Raw genomic sequence first — 20,010 nt, forward strand, 5'->3', positions numbered from 1 at the left:
CTATACTTTCTAAACTCCATTCTAGTGCTAGAATAGTTGAAACTCCATTTTTATTTAAACAAAGGAACAATAAATACCACTGTGATGAAATAATTTGATTTCTTCCATTGAGTCAAACATACAACCTATCAACAAGATATGTAAAGATTTTTGCCTCTATAATGAACAAATAGTAGATAGATTCAGTTGAGGGTGGAGAGTGGCGGATCAAACTGGTTGTCTTCCAAAGACATTGAAGTAAATAACACTGAAGCTTGGGAATGGAAATGTTGAATAAATGTATTAGACCGAATTCTGGACTCGATTTTCAAGGGATAAGGTGGAATTCTACAGCTTTGGTAATAACTTCTGACTTTTCTCAACTGATTCTGTGAAAAGATTCTTATTTTTCCCTAATACTGTAAAAAGAATACAAAATATTTTGCTAGAGATAATTTTTATGCTTTGAATCTCCACTCTATACTAAAATATATAAAATGTATTAACTTGCAAAGTAACAAATTTTGACATATTTTTTCTTATTTCTCAGTTATTGCAGGTTGTTTATTAGGCATGGAAATCTGGGTGCACAAATAAAATGTAGTGACTGTGGTCAGTATCTTCCAATGTGTTTGTCTAGTCTAATGTGACATGATTGCTTTTTTGAATGTACTATTATAATGGCCAGAAAGGACATTAGGAAAGGAGCCATGTGTTCTCTGTTAAATGTAGTTCTGAAGTCTTTCTTGGATTAGCAAAGCAAGCCACTAAATACTTCAGTGGGACTTCAAAAAAGCTGAGTTCTGCTTAAGAATCACTAAGAGATGAACTTCAAAAGATTAGAGGTTTCACTTGGATCCATTCCCAGAAAATCAAGTTATTTACCAAATCTTATTTATGCAAACCATATAAACACATTTTGATCTGAAGGGTACCAAAATGATGTTTTAGAAAAATGATAACCTTAAATGAAAAGTCTACTGTGGAGAAGAGTACGGAAGGTCAACTTTATTTTGGTCTGATTACTTTGTCTGTCTACATTGATCAAATAAGTGATACCACTACTGCCAGATTTGATGCTGCTCTATGACTATAGAAAACAGTACCTAAATTTTTTATTAATTCTGTTGAGCAGTAAGATCAGGAATATCTTCTATACCTACACACAGACGAGCATTTTAATGTTTCTGTTTCTTTTTGTTTGAAATTGCAAGACTAGTAGACTAGAGAGCCTAAATTATTTCTAGGTATCAGTCATTTTTAAAGGCTTTTTTCTTCTACAAAAATTTCTAGTATATCTTTGGGTTTACAGAATGATACTTTACATTTATTCATCAAAATAGAAAATTCAGAATGAGGCAGGTCTATTTTGGCAGCATTCCAACCTAGGTAACGTATCACTTGGATCCTGCGAGACAAGATATGACCACAACTTGCATTTATCTGTTAAAGAATATATCAATTATTTATTTACATGTATGTTTTATTTTACTACACTTTGGTTATTTTAAGAACATGAACTGTTTTATTCAATAATGCATTCCTATTGGCATATATAAGCCTGACAGAAACTAGATATTAAGTATATATTTCTTGTTAAGTAAACAACTAATTACTTGAAAATTAGATAAACTTCATTTATAACATGATTTATAATTATTTAGATATTATTAACATGTATATAAAAAATTTTCAGTGAAATGACAAATATCAATATTACATATCATATAACATGTCTTACCTGGGAATACTTATTTGTCCATTCAACATACTATATAAACCTTTTTATTTGTGATTAAAACCTTAAATGTAAGTTCAGCACATACAGATTTATGTGAACTTTTAACCTTTTTTTTTCTCAGCAATTTGGGTAGGTTGGTTGTATTGGATTTTGTTACTTGTAACTAAAAACAGATCCTTGATTTGAACATAACCGTCCAGTGATTTTTCAGTTTGGTAAACATTTGTGGCTTATGTTCCTCACTGCTGATCAGGAGAGAATGCAGGAAGGGAGACTGATATATTGTGCAGTTACCAATGTTTACATTGTTTTGTACTTTCTAGATCCATGTGGTGCTTTTTAAAAATGATATACATTTGGGAATGGAACAAGTTTTCAGCTGCTGGCTGCATCCAAATAACAGTTCATTGAGTACATATCTGAGCATTTCTAAATATTTAAATCAAAACTGTGACGAAATTTGAGCCAATTAGATCCTCTTTAGAATTTGAAAATAATTATCTAGCCATCCTCAGAAGAAAAACATAAACAAATTTTAAAAACTGCCCTCTTCTCCGTAAAGTTAACAGAACCTGGGTCAAGCATGAGAAATGCCACACCCCTGAATATCATGGAAATTGAAAATCAGTCAACTATTTGCCTCATGTACAGGATGCCAAATAATTGGCCTAAAGATTATTTAACTAAATGAGTGGAGTCAACTAGCTGTTTTGGTATAAAAAGAACAGCTTGATTATCTCATCCCAGGACATAATGTCCTTGATAGATTTTTGGTTGAGGCTCTTTGTATTTATCCAACCTTTGCCATGCATCCACTTCAGTTTTCTTTTTGAAGACACAGCTGTATTGACACTACGGAGATTCTAGCATCAATTTTAAAAGTTGCTTTTTGCAAGGTATTGGACAAGCAATAGTACTTCATTTGAGGAAGGTGGTATGTTAATAAATATTTTGAGAGTTAACTAAATGAAAGTATTTTAAGTTCTTTGGAGACAAAATAATATTGTTAAATGTAATATTAATATGCAGTTGACTAGCCAGATAGATCAGGTGGAAGCAAGGTCAATTTACTTCCTTTAATCACTTAATGCTGAAGATGGTCATTCCCATGTATAGCAGTCCTTCTGCACCTCAGTGCTGCTACTTTTCCTTTACATCTTTTTTTTTCTTTTTTTTTTTAAATTGCATTTTAGGTTTTGGGGTACATTTGAAGAACATGCAAGATAGTTGCATTGGTACACACATGGCAGTGTGATTTGCTGCCTTCCTCCCATTAAATCTAAATATTTTCTCACATATTTTCTTTACTCTACCTTGATCTGCCAATTAGTTTCTTGGTTTTTCCCCAGGTAATATGCCATTCATTTGAACACCCTACCACTGCTTTCTATACCAGGAAAGTGCTAATCTTTGGATTTAACTTGGTCCTGATCATAAAAGAAAGTGGAATGCTTTCCTTTTTATATATAGTGAAAGCACTGAAGATCTGAATAATTTAGTTTATTTCAGTAATTTAACACATTCATTATTTACAAAAGAAATCAAAGAGAGGCTACTGGTATGTGGTGAACAACTTCCAGTCAAATCTAACATTAGCAGAACCACTATGTACTTACTACTATACTACACTGCTCTTCAGAGGGTAGAAGAAAACAATGTGAGTATTGATATCTTCACTTCTTAGAGAAGCCAGGAAAAGTAAAGTAATTTACCTGTAAACATTTGTTACAATAAAGAAGGGCTGTAGTGTTTTTATTTAAATGCAAGTAATAATTACAATGTTACATAGAGAGTGATTATTTTGATATGTTTTTCCCCCGGTCCTAGGATTTTAGGCCAGCTACTAGAAATACCGTCGAAGGTCATGTGTTCAAGAACCAGTCTTACAAAAAGGTCATGTATTCCTTTATGTAAACATCTATGGTCAAGGTTAAAAAAAGCAATCAAGCCTAACAGGTTTTATAAGTCATGGGTTATGGAAAGATGCTCCTTAGAGGGTTGTAGTTCTATGAACTGAATCAGGAACAATTTGGAGCTTCAGGGATGATCTACTTACTCCAATCTGTAATTTGTCTTAAAAGACCAATGATAGTTGTTACTATCATTGTAAACCTCCTGATTTCTACCTTAATTATACTACCCCATTATAACTTCAATATATAGATTTTGTGTTCAGAGAAAATTTATATTCTATATCCTAATTATATGTGGATACCTATTTAAGCATAGAAGCAAGACTATAAAAAGTGTTTAGAAGTTATACATTGTGAATATTTCTAAGAAAATCAGATGACTTTTTAGAGATTAATACAAAAAACTGATTTTCCTGTGTGTGAAGATTTAGAGAAATCTACTAGAAAATACAGGGACAGATCAACAGGCCAATTCCCAAATCTCTTCCTACTTTTACATGTAGGGGACATTTACTAAGAGACATGTCCTTGGGTTAGACAGGATCACTTCTGGGATCAAGTGGAACATTCATAGTTACCTGTAGACCAGGCAGAGGCACAGGATGCTGACAGAGGCTACATTTGAGACCTCTTGAGGCACAAACAGTCCCTACTCAACTTCCCTGATTACAATGAAGAAGGGTTCAGGAGAGTAGGGAATGAAAAAAAAGGAGAGAACAATAGAGACACATAATATTTTGAAGCAAATAGTTAATACACAGATGTAAAAACACAAGAAAAGTTGCTTCATGCAGACACATCAAAAAACTATAGCAGATTTTATTTGTTAAGAAGAGAGAGCAAGAGAGAGAGAGAGAGAAATATTTTTGGCTGGAGATAAGTATAATCTGAGAATATCACTAACAGTTTTAGTTATTCTATATTAGTACTTTCATATAAGTATATATTTTTAGCCATTTCATGATAATGATGCAATGATGTTTATAAAAATTTCAGAGATTTATAAGGTCACTTTAATCTAGAAAAACATTTTAAAAAATTTAAAAATACTACGTTTTTCCTCCTTTAAAATGTTCCATTGATATTATATTGCAGTAGAATAAAGATTCAACAGCAGTTATGCTTCGTATTTCTCATTAGTCAGAATGGCTCTTATTAAAAAGTCAAAATATAAGAGATGTTGATGAGGTTGCCGAGAAAAGAGAATGCTTATCCACTCCTGGTTGGAATCGTAGTTCAGCCACTGTGGAAAGCGGTTTGGAGATTTCTCAAGGAACTAAAAATAGAACTACCATTTGAGCCAGCAATTCTGTTACTGGGTATCTACCCTAAAGGAAAATAAATCATTCTACCAAAAGCCACCTGCACTTGTATGTTCACTGCATCACTGTTTACAAAAGCAAAGACATGGAACCAACCAAGCTACCCACCAATGTTGGACTAGCAAGAAAATGTGGTACCTACACACCATGAAATACTACATAGCCGTAAAAAAGAATTAAATCATGTCCTTTTGTAGCAATATGGATGCAGCGGGAGGCCATTATTGTAAATGAATGAAGACAGAAACAGAAAACCAAATACTAAATGTTCTCACTTGTAAGTGAGAGCTAAACACTGAGTACACATGGACATAAAGATGGGAACAACAGACACCGGGGACTCCAAAAGGATGAGGGAGGGAGAGAGGCTAGGGTAGAAAAACTATCCATTGGGTACTATGTTCACTGGGTGACAGGATCAGTAAAAGCCTAGACCTCCTCATGATGCAATATAACCATGGAGCAACCCTGCACATGTACCCCTTGAATCTAAAAACAAGCAAACAAAAATGGTCACCTCAAAGTCTGCAAGCTATAGTCAATGACAGAATAATTGGAATTTTTTTTATTAGCCTTTAGGAAAATGCCAAGACACATTCCCACCTCTTACATGAGTTAGTGGTTTACGAATATAATTTGCAAAACACAATTTAATATTTTATTTATGTAAGTCAAGAGAAATGGTAACAGCTTTAAATTTCGATTCTTGAATATCTGTACTTGTTAAAAAGAAAAGGTGTGTGGGAGTGTTGGAGGGTTTTTATTCCATTACTACCATAAAATCTGCTTTTATTTACTTCTTTTATAATCAAACTTTTAAAACATTTGCTAAAATCGTATAAATCTCATATGCCAAAATTCAGTGAGCCAAACTCTTGGTTATCATTTCTCCATTTTTGAGCTGCAGTAGCATTTGGTAAACAGAATGCCCAGAACCTCCTCTGAAAGCGCCACTAGCAGGCACTGTGAGAGCATTTTCATTCAAGTTCATTTGACTTGGGCAAAAAGAACAGCGGCTTACATCAACTGAGGATCAGTGAATACAATCTCATAGCAACAGACACCAAAACAGTCCCTCATTACAAGCCTTGTCCAACAATCAAGTCTTTAACGAGAACAAAGGTTGACAGTGATTAATCATTAAGCGGTTCCCTGTTCCTTGCTGCACGTGTTCGCAGCAGCCTCCTACAGAGGCAGTCTGGCATGTTTCCTGTCTCTGTGCTCCACTGTGCCATGTCTGAAGGGACGCCCAGGCAGCCTTCTCACTATTTTAATTTCAAATGCTAAAACATCTACAGAGTCTCTATGTGCACATGTCTTGACTTTTATTCTGAGCCTGGCAGACTCTGAATGGATATAGGGAGTGTGAACATAATAAGCCGTTAACTCCACGTCTGCTTACTAGATTATGTTCAAAGACGGTATAAGAAATTGATTAAACACTGTTTTCTAGAATAAACCTTTGAAATCTGTTTCCTTAAGCAACAAAATGATAAGTTGATACAATTTAGTTGTGCAGTGAACATAAGATACCTTCACTACTGTTTCTACATAAAAATAGCTTCTGTGTTGTCAAAGCACCATGTTTTTGAAAAGCAACAAAAACATTTTCAGAAACCTCTTTCAAATAATTCTGTTTCACAAGGCAATAGAATTATGAAGTCAACTAATCCTGCCATGATTTTAGTCAATGTTCCCTTTTCCTGTGTGTTTTTAATTACCTGTCTAGGCATTATTTACCTATCTTAGTTGGTCATGCAATAGCATATGAATTCATCTTAATAGACTAACTTGGAGGGTTTTTGTTTTCTCTCTTTCAACATGTCAATTTCACTGATGACCATGTTGCCTGTAAACTACTAGGACTCAGGTGAAAACAGAAAAGTTATGAGATACAGATTTCTGAAAGGTGAGGGGAAAGGGTTAACGGAAATTTTAAAAATGATCAAGGGAAGTAGGTTACATAACAACAAACATATTGTTTTTCCAATAACAAATAGCACATTTTAGAACAACAAAATGAGGCTAACCCTAAGGATTCTTTGTGTCTATTAACTTCTCTCTTCAAATTAATCAGAATTATGTAATAGCAGGTCTCCAGCAGCTCATGTAGAAGATTATAACTAGTCCACCTACAATATACAAGCTAAAGCAAAAAATTCAACCACAAAGTGATTCAGGAGTGCTAGCAAGGAAAGAGAGTGGTTCCTTTAAATAATATGGAATGGGGGAAGGGAAGTGCTGGGTCAAGAAAGACAGGTCTCTGGCTAGGGCTCCATCCCCACGGACCTAGGTGAGGACAGGCATTTCCTGCACAATGCTGCATTCCCCGCCCAATGCTGCATTCCCCAAGACCGCCCTGGCCTGCCATACGCCCATCCTGGGCCTATAAAAACCTTAGACCCTAGCAGGCAGACACACAGGCGGCCAGACGTTGAGAGGAGCACGCTGGCAGAAGAACACACCAACATGGCACTGGCAGGCCATCTGCAGGACAAGGTGGGGCACTCAGAGGAGAGCTCAGGCCACCGAGCAGCCCAGCGGAAGAGCATCTCCCTTCTGGTTCTCCCATCTGCTGAGAGCTACTTCCACTAAATAAAACTTTGCACTATTATCCAAGCCCACTGTGATCTGATTCTTCCTGTACACCAAGGCAAGAACCCAGGATACAGAAAGCCCTCTGTCCTTGTGATAAGGAAGAGGGTCTAACTGAGCTGGTTAACACAAGCCACCTATAGACAGTAAACTGTAACACATGCCCACAGAGGCTTCAGGAACTGTAAACATTCACCCCTAGACACTGCCGTGGGGTCGGAACTCTGCAGCCTGCCTGTCTGTATGCTCCCCTAGAGGTTTGAGCATCAGGGCACTAAAGAAGTGAGTCACTCCCCCATCGCATGCCCTGCGAGGGGAACGAGGGAACCTTTCCCATCTCAAAAGTATAAACTATGCAATTCTCCCAATATACTCAGCATTTTAGCATAGAGCTGCAATTTCTTTAAACTGAGTATATTCACTGAGGAAATGGAAATGACAATGCCATTCTACAAACAAAAAACTACCTTCTTATTGGTAACTAAGCTCTTCACACGAATCCTTGTGACAGGGATGACATAATAGTCGTTGACTCATGTTAAGATCAAAGCAGCCTGAGAGGAAACCACATTCAGAAAATGAACATCTTTAACCACAGCCTCCTGGAATCAGCATTTAAAACTAACATCAGTGAACTCTGAACTGAGAAGGAAAACAGTGATGAACTACAGAAAGAAAGCTTTTAGGTTTTCAGGTGGTCTCAAACTATATTCTTACAAACCAACCAATCTGATTATTTTGACTCAATTCAACTTGTAGTAAAAACTCTGACTCTATGTTATCTCTGTAGTTAGGGTACGTTAACTTCACCTCACACAAATATACTTTCAGAACAATGCTTAACTTGAACTGGTCTGCTTATCCTCTTTCTCTAATTTGAAGCTCCACTTGTAACATTTGGGGGCTATGTCAAACTCTTAGAACAAGGACTTAAATCAATTACAATTAAAGGAATTAAAAGTATGTTTAGATGGCATGGAACACTGAAGCAAATTCCAAATCATGGGGTATGCAAATCTCAAAGACTGCAAATCTCAATGCATGCTTGAGTCATTAGTTCATCAATAACTGTAATAGCAATCATGTGTTAGAAACTTTCTTCATATCAGTCCCTACACTGGGCACTTTATACACGATCATATTTCATAACTGTAATAACCATCTATGTACTAACCACACTATTAGTGTCTCCAGTTTATAGATGAGAGAACTGACATTTGGAGAAGCTAAATATTTCATCTAGTCAGTGATTGAGCCAAACATCTAACTCAGGCAGCCTGACTCCAGAGCCCTGCCATAATATCAGAAAAGAAATAATATGAAACTAAGCCAACCAGAGCCCTTGATCTAAAACAGTGGTAAATCTATAGTGTTGGCACTTAATATGGAAACATGAAGCAATTTAAGCTACTACATAACAGTACAATTTGGTTATATAGGATTTGCCTTTGATATAGGAGTAATATGATGTTGATTAAGTAGCTTCATTTTTCCAAACCCCAGTTTCCCCATCTATAAAAGTGGTAAGGTGCCTAATTCCCAGGGTAGCTATGAGTTTTAATTGAGATAGTATCTGTAAAAAGTATTTTGTAAACACTGTACTCCAGATGGTTGTTCATTATGGTTTACTGGGAAATATAAAAGCATGAAGCTTCTGACGTGTTTTCTATTGGGCCAATTCAATAGACGTGGAAAAGCAAACAGTGAAATGAAAGTGCCAAGAAGGAAAAAAAAAAGGGCAATTCATGAAGACAGATATATTAGTTATGAACCATGTATACGAAAATGTGTAGAAGATTCTTCAAGCCATGGGGAAGACACAAGCCAAAGTGACCTGAAAAATAAGTGAATTTTCTGCAGGCATTATGGCATAGATACAGAGAATATGAACTTTGTACTTAGACAGACGTGGGTTTAAATCCTGAACAAGTTACTCCAGTCTTAAGGTCTCTAATGTTCTCATTAATGAAACTGAATCATGAATGCAGGAATTAAAGGAGATAATGCATATGAGGTGCTTCACAGTGACAAGACTCAATTTAATATGGTGACTATTATTATTATTTAACTTCTCAGGTCAGTACAGCATAAAGGGAAGAATGAAATCTTAGGAGAACTATGTATTAGAGATAATACATATACGGCTTCCACAGTCAACCCTCTCTTAGGCCCTAGGGAATGCACATAAAAGAGGTATTTGGGGCATCATCAGGTTGCCTAAAGTCCTTTTGTTCAAAACTTAATCTTTATTTAAACTCATCGTCCTCAATGAGCTGTTCATATCAGGACTTCCAACTGGGTCTCTGTGTCTTATGTAGATAGATTGTTTGGTTCAGTAAACTGCTCCAAATTACTCTATGAATCTGGAACTGCTTTCTGACTGATCTTGAGAACAGACACAGCCTACGTGCACACAGGGGGAGGGTATGTGGGCAGTTCACATCAGGAGAGAGCAGAAAGCAAAAAAGTGAAGGGGAGGGGAGAGAAAGACTAGAAGATGAAAGCAGGAGATCAAAGAGTCATTCTGCCCATCCTGCTCCTAGCAGCCACAGGAAGCTCCCTGGAGGTGATCAGATTACCAGATGACCACTTGCATCAGATTCAAGACCCTTCCCAGACCCCTGTCCCTCCACCATGCCTCTCACAACCTACTTCTGTTGATGTTTTGGAGTCCCCACCTCTCCTAAGTGTGAAGGGAACACACACCATCCTGTCTAGCAGAGATACTCAGATTTTAGGAGGAATGCTTTTTGTGGGAATAAAGGCTAACTATGATGACATTTTTACAAAAGTTTTGGGAAGAAGAAGGGCTCGTATGTTAATATAAACACAGATATGCATATTGCTCCTCTAGGTTTAGTTTGTGTGGAATTATGGACTTTAGGGACATTAAAAAAGGGTCCATATACTATCTATTGTTAGTATCCTTTGGTTATGCATACCTTGATTTCTGAAGAAGTGCGTGTAACTGAAGTCTTAAAAACCAAAGCACACTGGGAAACTTCCCTCCCTCCCTCCTTCCTTCCTTTCTTCTTTCCCTCCTTCCTTCCATAACACAAATATATGGAGCTCCTACCGAGCCTACCATAGTAACTGGGGTTACAGCAGTAAATAAACCAGAGCTCTGGCCCTCATGAAACCAACACTTTAGTGTAGGAAGACAGATAATAGACATTTTAACAAATAATATATGATGATAAATACTCTAAAGAAAAAGAAAACAGGGCTGGAGACAGGGTGTATTGCTGGTACAGGTAGAAGTGGGTAAGGTGATCAGAGAAGACTTCCAGGATAAGATGACACTGGACCTGGAGGAAGTGAGGGGACAGCCTTGTGCACAGTGGAGGGATTTCGAATCCCGAGGTCTTGAGGTGGGAACATGTTTCATTCACCTGAAGCCCAGCAAGCAGGTCACCGTGCTGCTATGCAAGGAGAGGGAAGACTGGTGGTGGGGCACAGGGGTGGAGAAGCAGGGAGACATGATCCTGTGGGGCTTTGTAGGCAACTGTCAGAACTTTAGCTTTTGCTTGTATAGTAAGGAAAGCCATTAGAGGATTCTGAGCAGAGGAATGACATGATATATGTTTTAAAGATCACTCTGTCAGCTATGTGGTGAATAGTTAGTACAGGGAAAGAAGACCAGGAAGGAAGGCTACTGGCATAATTCAGAGGTAAGATGGTAGGGGTTTGGACCAGAGTGACAGCAGTGGGAAGTGGCTGGATTCCACATAGTCTCAAGGAAGAGCCATTAATAAGCAACTAAAAGATTTTGGCCCGAGCATAGGGAAGTGAGTTATCATTTTCTGAAATGGAAAAGACTGTGAAACAGTTTTGATTTTTGCGGGGAGGGAGTTGGAGGAGTTGGAAATAGGGAATTTAACTTGGGATATGTCAAGTTTGAGATGTTATTACACATCCAAGTGGAGATGTCAGGGAAGGAACTTGATATATGAGTCTGGAGTTCAGGAGAGAAATATAGGCTAGAAATAGAAATTTAGGAGTTGTCAGCATAGAAAAGATATTTAAAGTCATGAATTTGGAGATATCACCTAGGGAGTGAGTATAGATGATGAAAAGAAGTCTAGCAACTGTCCTCTGGACACCTCATTGTTTGGAAGTCTGGTAGATGAAGAAGAAACAAGATGAAGAAACTAGCAAAGGAGAGTGCAAACCATGAATGAGTTGTATCCTGAAAGCTAAGAGAAGAAAGTATGTCAAGGAAAGGAGGTGACTAATGGATTCCATGTTCTTGATAAGTCAAGCTCTGTCTCCCAGGCTGGAGTGCAATGGCACCATATTGGCTCATTGCAGCTTCTGCTTCCCAGGTTCAAGTAACTCTCTTGCCTCAGGCTCCCAAGTAGCTGGAACTAAGAGACCAGCAACCACGACTGGCTAACTTTTGTGTTTTTAGTAGAGATGGGGTTTCACCATGTTGGCCAGGCTGATCTTGAACTCCTGACCTCAAGTGATCTGCCTGACCCACCTCCCAAAGTACTGGGATTACAGATGTGAGCCACCACGCCTGGCTTAGAGTCAAGAATCGACCACTGGAATTGGCAATGTAGATTCACTAATGGATTTGACAAGAGCAGTTTCACTGGAAATCTAGAGACAAAAATGTGATTGAAATGAATTTGAGACAAAATAAGAGAAATAGGGAGTTAGTATGTGGGGATAAATTTTTCAAAGAGTATGGCTGAAAGAGAGAAAAATATAGAGGCAGCAGAAGAAAATGTAGAGGTTTTTTGTTTGTTTCTTAAGGTGGGTTTCAGGTTTTATGCCTATAAGAATAGTTTAAAGAAAAATTGGCAAATGCAGTAATGTAAATTCTTCCCCTTATTTTTTCGCTTTATAATATATTCAGTAGATAAGTTTTGATTATATATACTTAGTTATATAGCAAATAATATTGATAATAAATGTGGCTAGTCATGTTCTAATAGTGCCAGTGATAGTCTTTGGCTATCATCCTGATCGTAACAATAATTTTGAATATAATCTCTATAGGGTGTGGTCTTTAATACCTTGCAATAGGAAACTATTAGCTTCAACATGAGGTCCTCCGAGTAGGAACGCATGCTGAATGTGCTCCAAGAATCACAGACAAGTTTTTGAATAAAGTACAGTTAGAGCCATACTATGGAAAAATGTTATGGAAAAAATTAGCCGCTCACTCACTTGAGATATAACTCCTGGCATATCAGATTTTATTTGAGCTAAGGTAACCCAACTTTCTGAGTCCTATAAAAATAAATTTAAATTTCCCATTTTAGCTATTTCAGCAGCCAAAGGCTAATAATAATAATAATAATACACATGGAGAACCAGACACCAGGCAGTGAATAGTGGATTGAGAAGCTACTGGAAACAGTCTAGCTGGGGAACAGGTCAAATTTAGAAGACCTTAATACTGGAAGAATATGATTATACATCACAGTCCATTTTAAGTAAAACTTTTATTCAAAAATCCAGTTGATAGTTGACACACTTTTCTCCATACTCATGACTCAAAGTGCAGACTTTGGTTGTCCCTCTGAGTCTCCTAGCATTGGAGTTTATGCTATTCAGTTGTTAAGTTCCGTTTAAAGAGGCTGTGAAGCACATTCTAGTTAATAGATTCACATTCTCTGCAGGGCCAGTGTGGGAGGTACAAGTCAGTGAAGGGGAGTGCACACAGATGGAACAACTCTGCACATACAGATTTAGTAAGGGGAGAAGGAAAAACAACTGGGAAGGTTTTTCTGGATCCTTCCTTCACTTCTAAACTGCAACAAAGACCAACAAACATTCCGAAGAGAATTCCCAGACAAAAGTGCCTTCAAACCTCCTCTTCGCTCCATTTCCCCTCACCTTCATCAGACTCTGATTTTTGAAGAGCAACTGTCTTCTGCATAGGACTCTATAATCTGCTTCTGCTGCCGGTTTCTGAAGTCTAACCCACAATTACCTTCCTATTGGCACCACATGACTCAGATTTATAAAGGCCTCCTTCTTGGTATCAAAATGCATCTAACTTATGGCCAATTTCTCTTGTTCTCAGCTAGGTCAGGGCTTTTCAAACTTTAATGTGCATATGAATCACTTTGGGGTCTTGTTAAAAGGCAGAGCCTTATTCGGTAGGTGTTAAGGATGGGGGTGACTGGGGCACTGAGTTTCCGAATTTCTAACGAGCTCCATGTGACTCTGATGCATTGGATCTGCAGGCCACAGTTGAAATGATGAGAGGCTCAGTGACTCAAGCTTCATGGACGAACTACTATGAGCTAAGGTGGTAGGGATTTATTGTTTGTAGGCTTTCAGAAAATGTTTACAGTTTTACAGTACATTTTATACATTAACCAGATAAATGAATAACACAGGAATTTTTAGGTCTGAGTGGCATTGTGTAAGGAAAAAAATTTTGGTAGAATAAGAGAGACAGAATGGCCATTACTCCCTTTCAAACTGAATTACCTTTAAGTCACCAGAACTCTAGACCTAGACTTGGGTGGATAAAACCAGAAACTCTCCTCTTTGAGGTTTAGTCTCAAAAGAGCAGGGACAACTATGCTGTATGGATAGAAGGAAGTAGAGGATACCTGGTGCTCAGAATTATTGATTTCCTCCCTTTTTTTTCTTTTGTGGTGTGTGTGTATGCATATCTATATTTATGAGTACAGTTATATGTACATGTGGCAGCCTTCCTCAAATTGATCGTTTCACCCTTGAGGCTGATCAGTCACCTCTCTATGTGCTTCCATAGTCCCCTGGGTTTCTCCCCATTGAAGCTGCTGTCACACTGTATAGGTTTGTTTTCTTCTCCATTAGACTGGGGGCTCTCTGAAGGAAGGGCCGTATCTGGTCACCATTGTATCTACAACCACCAGCATGGCCTCGCCCATAGCAGTGCCCAATAAATATTTGTTAAATGAATGGAAAAATCGATATATTTCAGGTTTCTGTAACTGATGTTTTAGTTTCCAACTAAGGTTGAAGACACTAATTCATCATGAGCCCAGGAGATAAAAGTCTCCTTGTGGGCTACTCCCGGCATGTCTGCAGCTCTCTAGCTACTGGGCCTATGGTAGGACTGCACATCCTGGCCTCCTTGGGTGACTAGGACTTCCGGTTAGCTCAAGCCAGTGAGGTGTGAGCTGAAGTAATATGTGAAGTAATATATATGAAGCTGAAGTAATATATCACCCTCTGGTTAATAATTTATTTGTTAATGTGAGCCACTTGAGGACTCATTTTTCTCTTTGGTACAGCAACTGGCAATGTCCTGGTTGGTGGCTGCTGCATCACTGATAGTCTAAGAGTGACTATAATGGGCAGAACCCCTTCCCCCAACATGTACAAAAGAAAATTGTTTTAGCCATTGAGATTTTGACATTATTTGTTACTGCTGCATAACCTCACTTATCCTGATTAATACAGGTTGTGAGGGTAATGCCAAGAACTGAGGGATGCCATGTCCTGCCTCTTCCCAAGTCCAGCATTCCCCTTTGCCTTGAAGATGGGCTTCAGGTACAACCCAGATCCAAGACTGTGCTTCTGAAAATAAGGCTTTGCCTCTGTTCTGGAAACAAAGTTCCTACCTTCAACCTGGTTCAGGTTGGAGGATTCCTGCCATGTGTCTGTGACTAAGTTGGGGTCTCTGTAGGCCAGGCTCCCTAGGATGGGAGGAGCTGCCTCGCCTAGGGCTGCCACCCTAGGACTGGCCTGGATCTCTATCACTGCTCCTGCTCCTCCAGCCATGTGATCCTTCCACAGGTCAGGGCACTGTGAAGAAACTGCGCTGAATTTCATTTTGCTCATAACACTATTCCCACTGGTTATCTGGGTCTGTATTCTGCCTGCTACGATCAACTCCATTGCTAGCCCCTGTCCTGAATCTTTCCTGAGATCCCAGTGCCTGTCCTATTATAACCAGGGAATTCTGTGCCAGTTTCCTGCCTTTCTCCTTACGCCCTGAATCATGCAGTTAAATGGGCCATGTGTATCTGTGTCCAGAGACATAGCAGATGGGATCCTGGGGATTAAGGTAGCAAACAGAGAGCAGAGGGCTTTTAGAAGGATTAGTCTTTCGCCTGGTGGGGAGGGTAGAAAAGGACACTAGGGAGCTGATTTGAAAAGGGTCACTGGGGCCCATAAGCATATGTGACAGTGGTTGGATTTAGTCAGCCCTCACTGTCCCTGTCTATCTGTCCCCTGAACATGTGTAGAGGAAATAACAGTAGGCCAAGAGTCAAAAACCATGGGTTTGAGTGCTGGCTCTGCCACTTACTTGCTGTGTGACCTTGACAGATCAATTAACCTCTCTGAGCCCATGTAAAATGAAGCTAATTATATATGTCTAATGTGGCCCATAATGAGGCTGGCTGGGATCTCACTCATAAGGATCAGGTGAAAGGATGTGTGAGGAAGCAAGCATGTGGCCCATTATAAAGGGCTTTATTCAGGTAAGGCAGCATTATGACAATGAGGATGTTTGGAACAGATGGGCAGATGGCCAGCAGACATGAAACTCAACCTCAATAACGGTGATGATGGCATCTTTGTGTTTAAATAGAACCAGGCAATTATCACGTTACAAAAAATGATTGCCACAGATACTATATCTGAAGAAGGTCATACATGCAGGGGCTCCCCAAGACTGGGGCTGGGTAGATCTGAACAAGATTCAGTGAGGAAGAAAGTTCAGGAAAAAGAAGTTAGAACAGGACGGAGCACCTCTGCAGAAGGCAGGCTGGAATGCACGATCCCTGGCAGGCCACTCAGCCCTCTAGGCTACTGATAGAAAACTCGGACTTTCATCAGTCAGGGAGATTCAACCACACTGCTTCCCTTCCTGATTTGCAGTCGCGATGGGCAGAGGTACAAGGGGAGAAACTGCAGAAATAGCATTGTCACCCTATGATGGAGTCATGGTTTACATATTTTGTTGCTGGGTCGTCTTGAGGCCTCTAGGGGACCTCATTTCTCTTATATTAATTCCCAATGGACCCACTTGCCGAGCCCAGCCTTACTGCCTCGCCTTTCCAGCACAGTTCCCACACATGTCAAAGCTTTACAGACTGCCCGGTAGCCAGGCAGGAGAGATTGGCAAGGCTCCCCAGAACAGAGCTTGGGCCACCCAGCTAGTGAGACGACTGATGTGGAATGTGGGATCATGTTGTGGAGCACAGCAGGCCCACAGTGCCCCATGGGATGTCCCATCTGTGGGCGTGGGATCAAGGAGGCTATCAGAGAAATGCAGATAGACTATATGAGGGGTGGCCACTGATCATAGGACATTTCCACCTAGTGTCTTTTCCTATACAAGCAGTTCTCATCTCAAACTGCTCAGGCTTAGAGCAAACAGAATATGGCTGAGAAACTCTGAGAAAGGCAGAAGATAAGAAAGTGCAGGTAGAAAGTTAGGGAAGATGGGGAAATGTCAGGCTATTAGGATGAGCTGCCTCTATCAAGAGGTAGTGAACAAGAGGCCAGTTTTGCTGAATAAGAACAAAATCACCTTAAAAATGGATAAGTCTCCTGCAGAAAAGTGACAGATTAATTAAACTGCAAACTCTCTCATTTGTGTAGGTCTGGAGAAGCTTAAGATATAGGATGATCATAAAAATGGAGAGTCCAGATATCAAGGGCAGAAAATAGCTGAGGCAAAGACTAGGGAAATGCTGGGAAGGAGATTTTAGCAGTATTGTGGAGAAGCAAAATAGTGAGGGGAAGATAGATTTTTAAATAGATGATTAAAATTTTTCTCCCAGGGAAAGATACTTTAGGTTGAAAATGAAAGAGTTGCAATAGTAGAAAAGATTATTTCTGCAAATTGGCTGAGCTTTGGAGAAAGAACATGGGTTTATTGCTCCAACTTCATGACTTCCTAATTGTGCAAGCTTGTAAAAGTAGTTTGACCTCTCTATGCCTCAGTATCCCTCTGTACAAACTAGAGATCTTAGTAATGTCAAATCGCAGGGCTATCATAAGGCTTAAAATAGATCTTGCATATGAAAGCTCTTGGTAATCTGTAAGGATCTCAACAAATGTTAGCTTTTATTATCACAGAATTTCTTTGTTTTCCTCCACTATATTTTACACTTTCTAAGTGTGCAGACATGCGCTCATGTTGTTAAAAGCCACATATATTTGCTGAGTAGGCTGGTGATAGGTAGAACTAAAAGGAATAATTGGAAGACTTTCTCTGGTTACCTCTTCTGGTTTCCTACTGAATACAGAGTAAATTTCAAATCATTTTCCACGGCAGTTATGTCTCCCCAGCCCTGTGCCTAAGGATCATTTTTGGCTGTCACCCATTCCCTTTACGGAACTTCTCTGAATGGTTCTGATATTTTCACGCCCTGGGAAGTATGGGTATGTGGTGCAGGAGGCCCAGAATGCCCTGCCACTCCTCCTGCTCACCTCTTACTCAGCCCTCCATATGCAGCTCTGACACCACCTTGCTTGTGTCAAACTGGCCCCATCCTCTCAGTGTTCCCACAGTGTTCCTCTGTTCCAGACTTTGTTATATGCTTATGGACTGTTGGTGGGAATGTAAATAAGTTCAGCCACTGTGTCAAGCAGTTTGGAGATTTCTCAAAGAACTTAAAAGAAATGACCATTCAACCCAGGAATCCCATTAGTGGGTATATACCCAAAGGAAAAGCAACTTCCACCAAAAAGATGAGTGCCCTCGCATGTTTATCACAGTGCCATTCACAATAGCAAAGACATGAAATCAACCTAGGTGTCTGTCAGCTGTGGATTGGATAAAGAAAATGTGGTACATAAACACCATGGAATACTATGCAGCCATAAAAAAGAACAAAATCATGTCCATTGCAGCAACATGAATGCAGCTGGGGGTCATCATTCTCAGTGAATTAATGCAGGAACAGAAAACCAAATACTGTATGTCCTCACAAGTAGGAGCTAAGCATCGGGTACACATGGACATAATGATGGGAATAACAGGGGACTTTTAGAGGGGGAGAGAGGGAGGTGGACAAGCACTGAAACACTACCTATTGGGTGCTATGCTCACTACCCGAGTGTCAAGATAATTTATACCCCAAATCTCAGCATCACATACTCTGGTAACAAACCTGCACATGTACCCACTGAATCCAAAATAAAAGGGAAAATTATTTTTAAAAAGATTCTGCCATAGCCTCTGATAATAACCATTATAAAAGCAAACAACAAATAAACCCCAGATAACATTTATTGAGGGTTTATAACGTTCCAGATATTGTAAGAAGCATTGTACGTAGATGATCTCACTAATTCTTCAACGAAAGTTTTTCTAAGGTAATGCTGTTTTTATGCCTATTTTATAGATGAGGAAACTGAGCCTCTGAGAGGTTGAGTAGCCCCAGTTAGACTGCAAACAAGTAATTAACTGTTTTTAACTACCATCTGGACTGCACTGTGATGTGCTGTTCATTTATCAGTCTCCTCCCATTAGACTAAGAGCGTTCAAAGAAGAGAAATCACACTTTAGCCAGCAGTGTACCTGTAGCCCTGCAGTCAATGTTTGCTGAAGGAAAAGATAAGCGGGCTCACATTTTGAGTATAAGGTGAGCTCATGAAACAAAATATCAATATCCTCTGTACAATGAGATCATTGGGACCACCCAAGAGAGATAATAGTTAGGTTTGAATTGGATCCTTGGCCATCATTTTAAGTCTCTCATCCTCTTAGCAACACTGGTAAGAGTATCGGCTTCTACTGTGGTGAGAGGAAGCATATGTGATAGATAAACCCAACCCTCCCTTCTTTCAGAGGTGATTCGCATAGTCAGTAGCATACAAGGAAGGCGGCGGGTGGGGGCTGTAAGTCTCCCCTTATTCTTTACCTAACCCTCTCTATAGAGTTTCCTCTTCATGGTGATCAAAAATATTCCTTTTGGCATCTGTTTGCTCAGCACACATGACTAAAATTGAACAGGATGAAAAAAAATTCCTTTATAATTATATGTAGTAGATGGAAAGGGAAAGGAGGGATGAATAGATACAGCACAGGAGATACAACATGAGTAGGACTGAGATGGTCCCAGCATTGCCATGGGATAAAAAAATAAAAGGTATCCTATACACTTGTTTAGTATCCTGGCAAATAAATAAATAAATACTCTAATCGAATCTTCACTATATTGCTAACACCTATATCAGTCCTTGGCACATGGTAAGTACTTAATAAGTGCTTCATGAATGGATGAATAAGTAAACCAATGAATGGACAATGCTGTAGAAAGCTTATTTTTGTGCCTCTGGAGTTTCTGGCTAAGGTGACGATGCCCAGGATTGGGCTGATGGGACTTTGACTACTGAGTTGGCTACAGTCTAAAGGTAGCTCTCAACAACAATCCCGTGACCAACCCTTACATTTTGTCATTCATGCATTCATTTATTTACTCATTCATTTAATTACCCATTCAGCAATTTTTTTTTTTTTTTTCTGAGATGGAGTTTTGCTCTT

The 20,010-nt window shown here is 39.1% G+C and overlaps 1 protein-coding gene across 1 annotated transcript in view; it reads right to left on the reverse strand.

Moving 5' to 3' along the window:
* The window catches only part of MAML2 (mastermind like transcriptional coactivator 2), a 371,737-nt gene that overhangs the window by 28,987 nt on the left and 322,740 nt on the right, over positions 1-20,010 (reverse strand). The window lies entirely within an intron of this gene.

This window comes from Cebus imitator, unplaced genomic scaffold (genome assembly GCF_001604975.1).
Source record: "Cebus imitator isolate Cc_AM_T3 unplaced genomic scaffold, Cebus_imitator-1.0 Scaffold336, whole genome shotgun sequence".
Lineage (NCBI taxonomy): Eukaryota > Metazoa > Chordata > Mammalia > Primates > Cebidae > Cebus > Cebus imitator.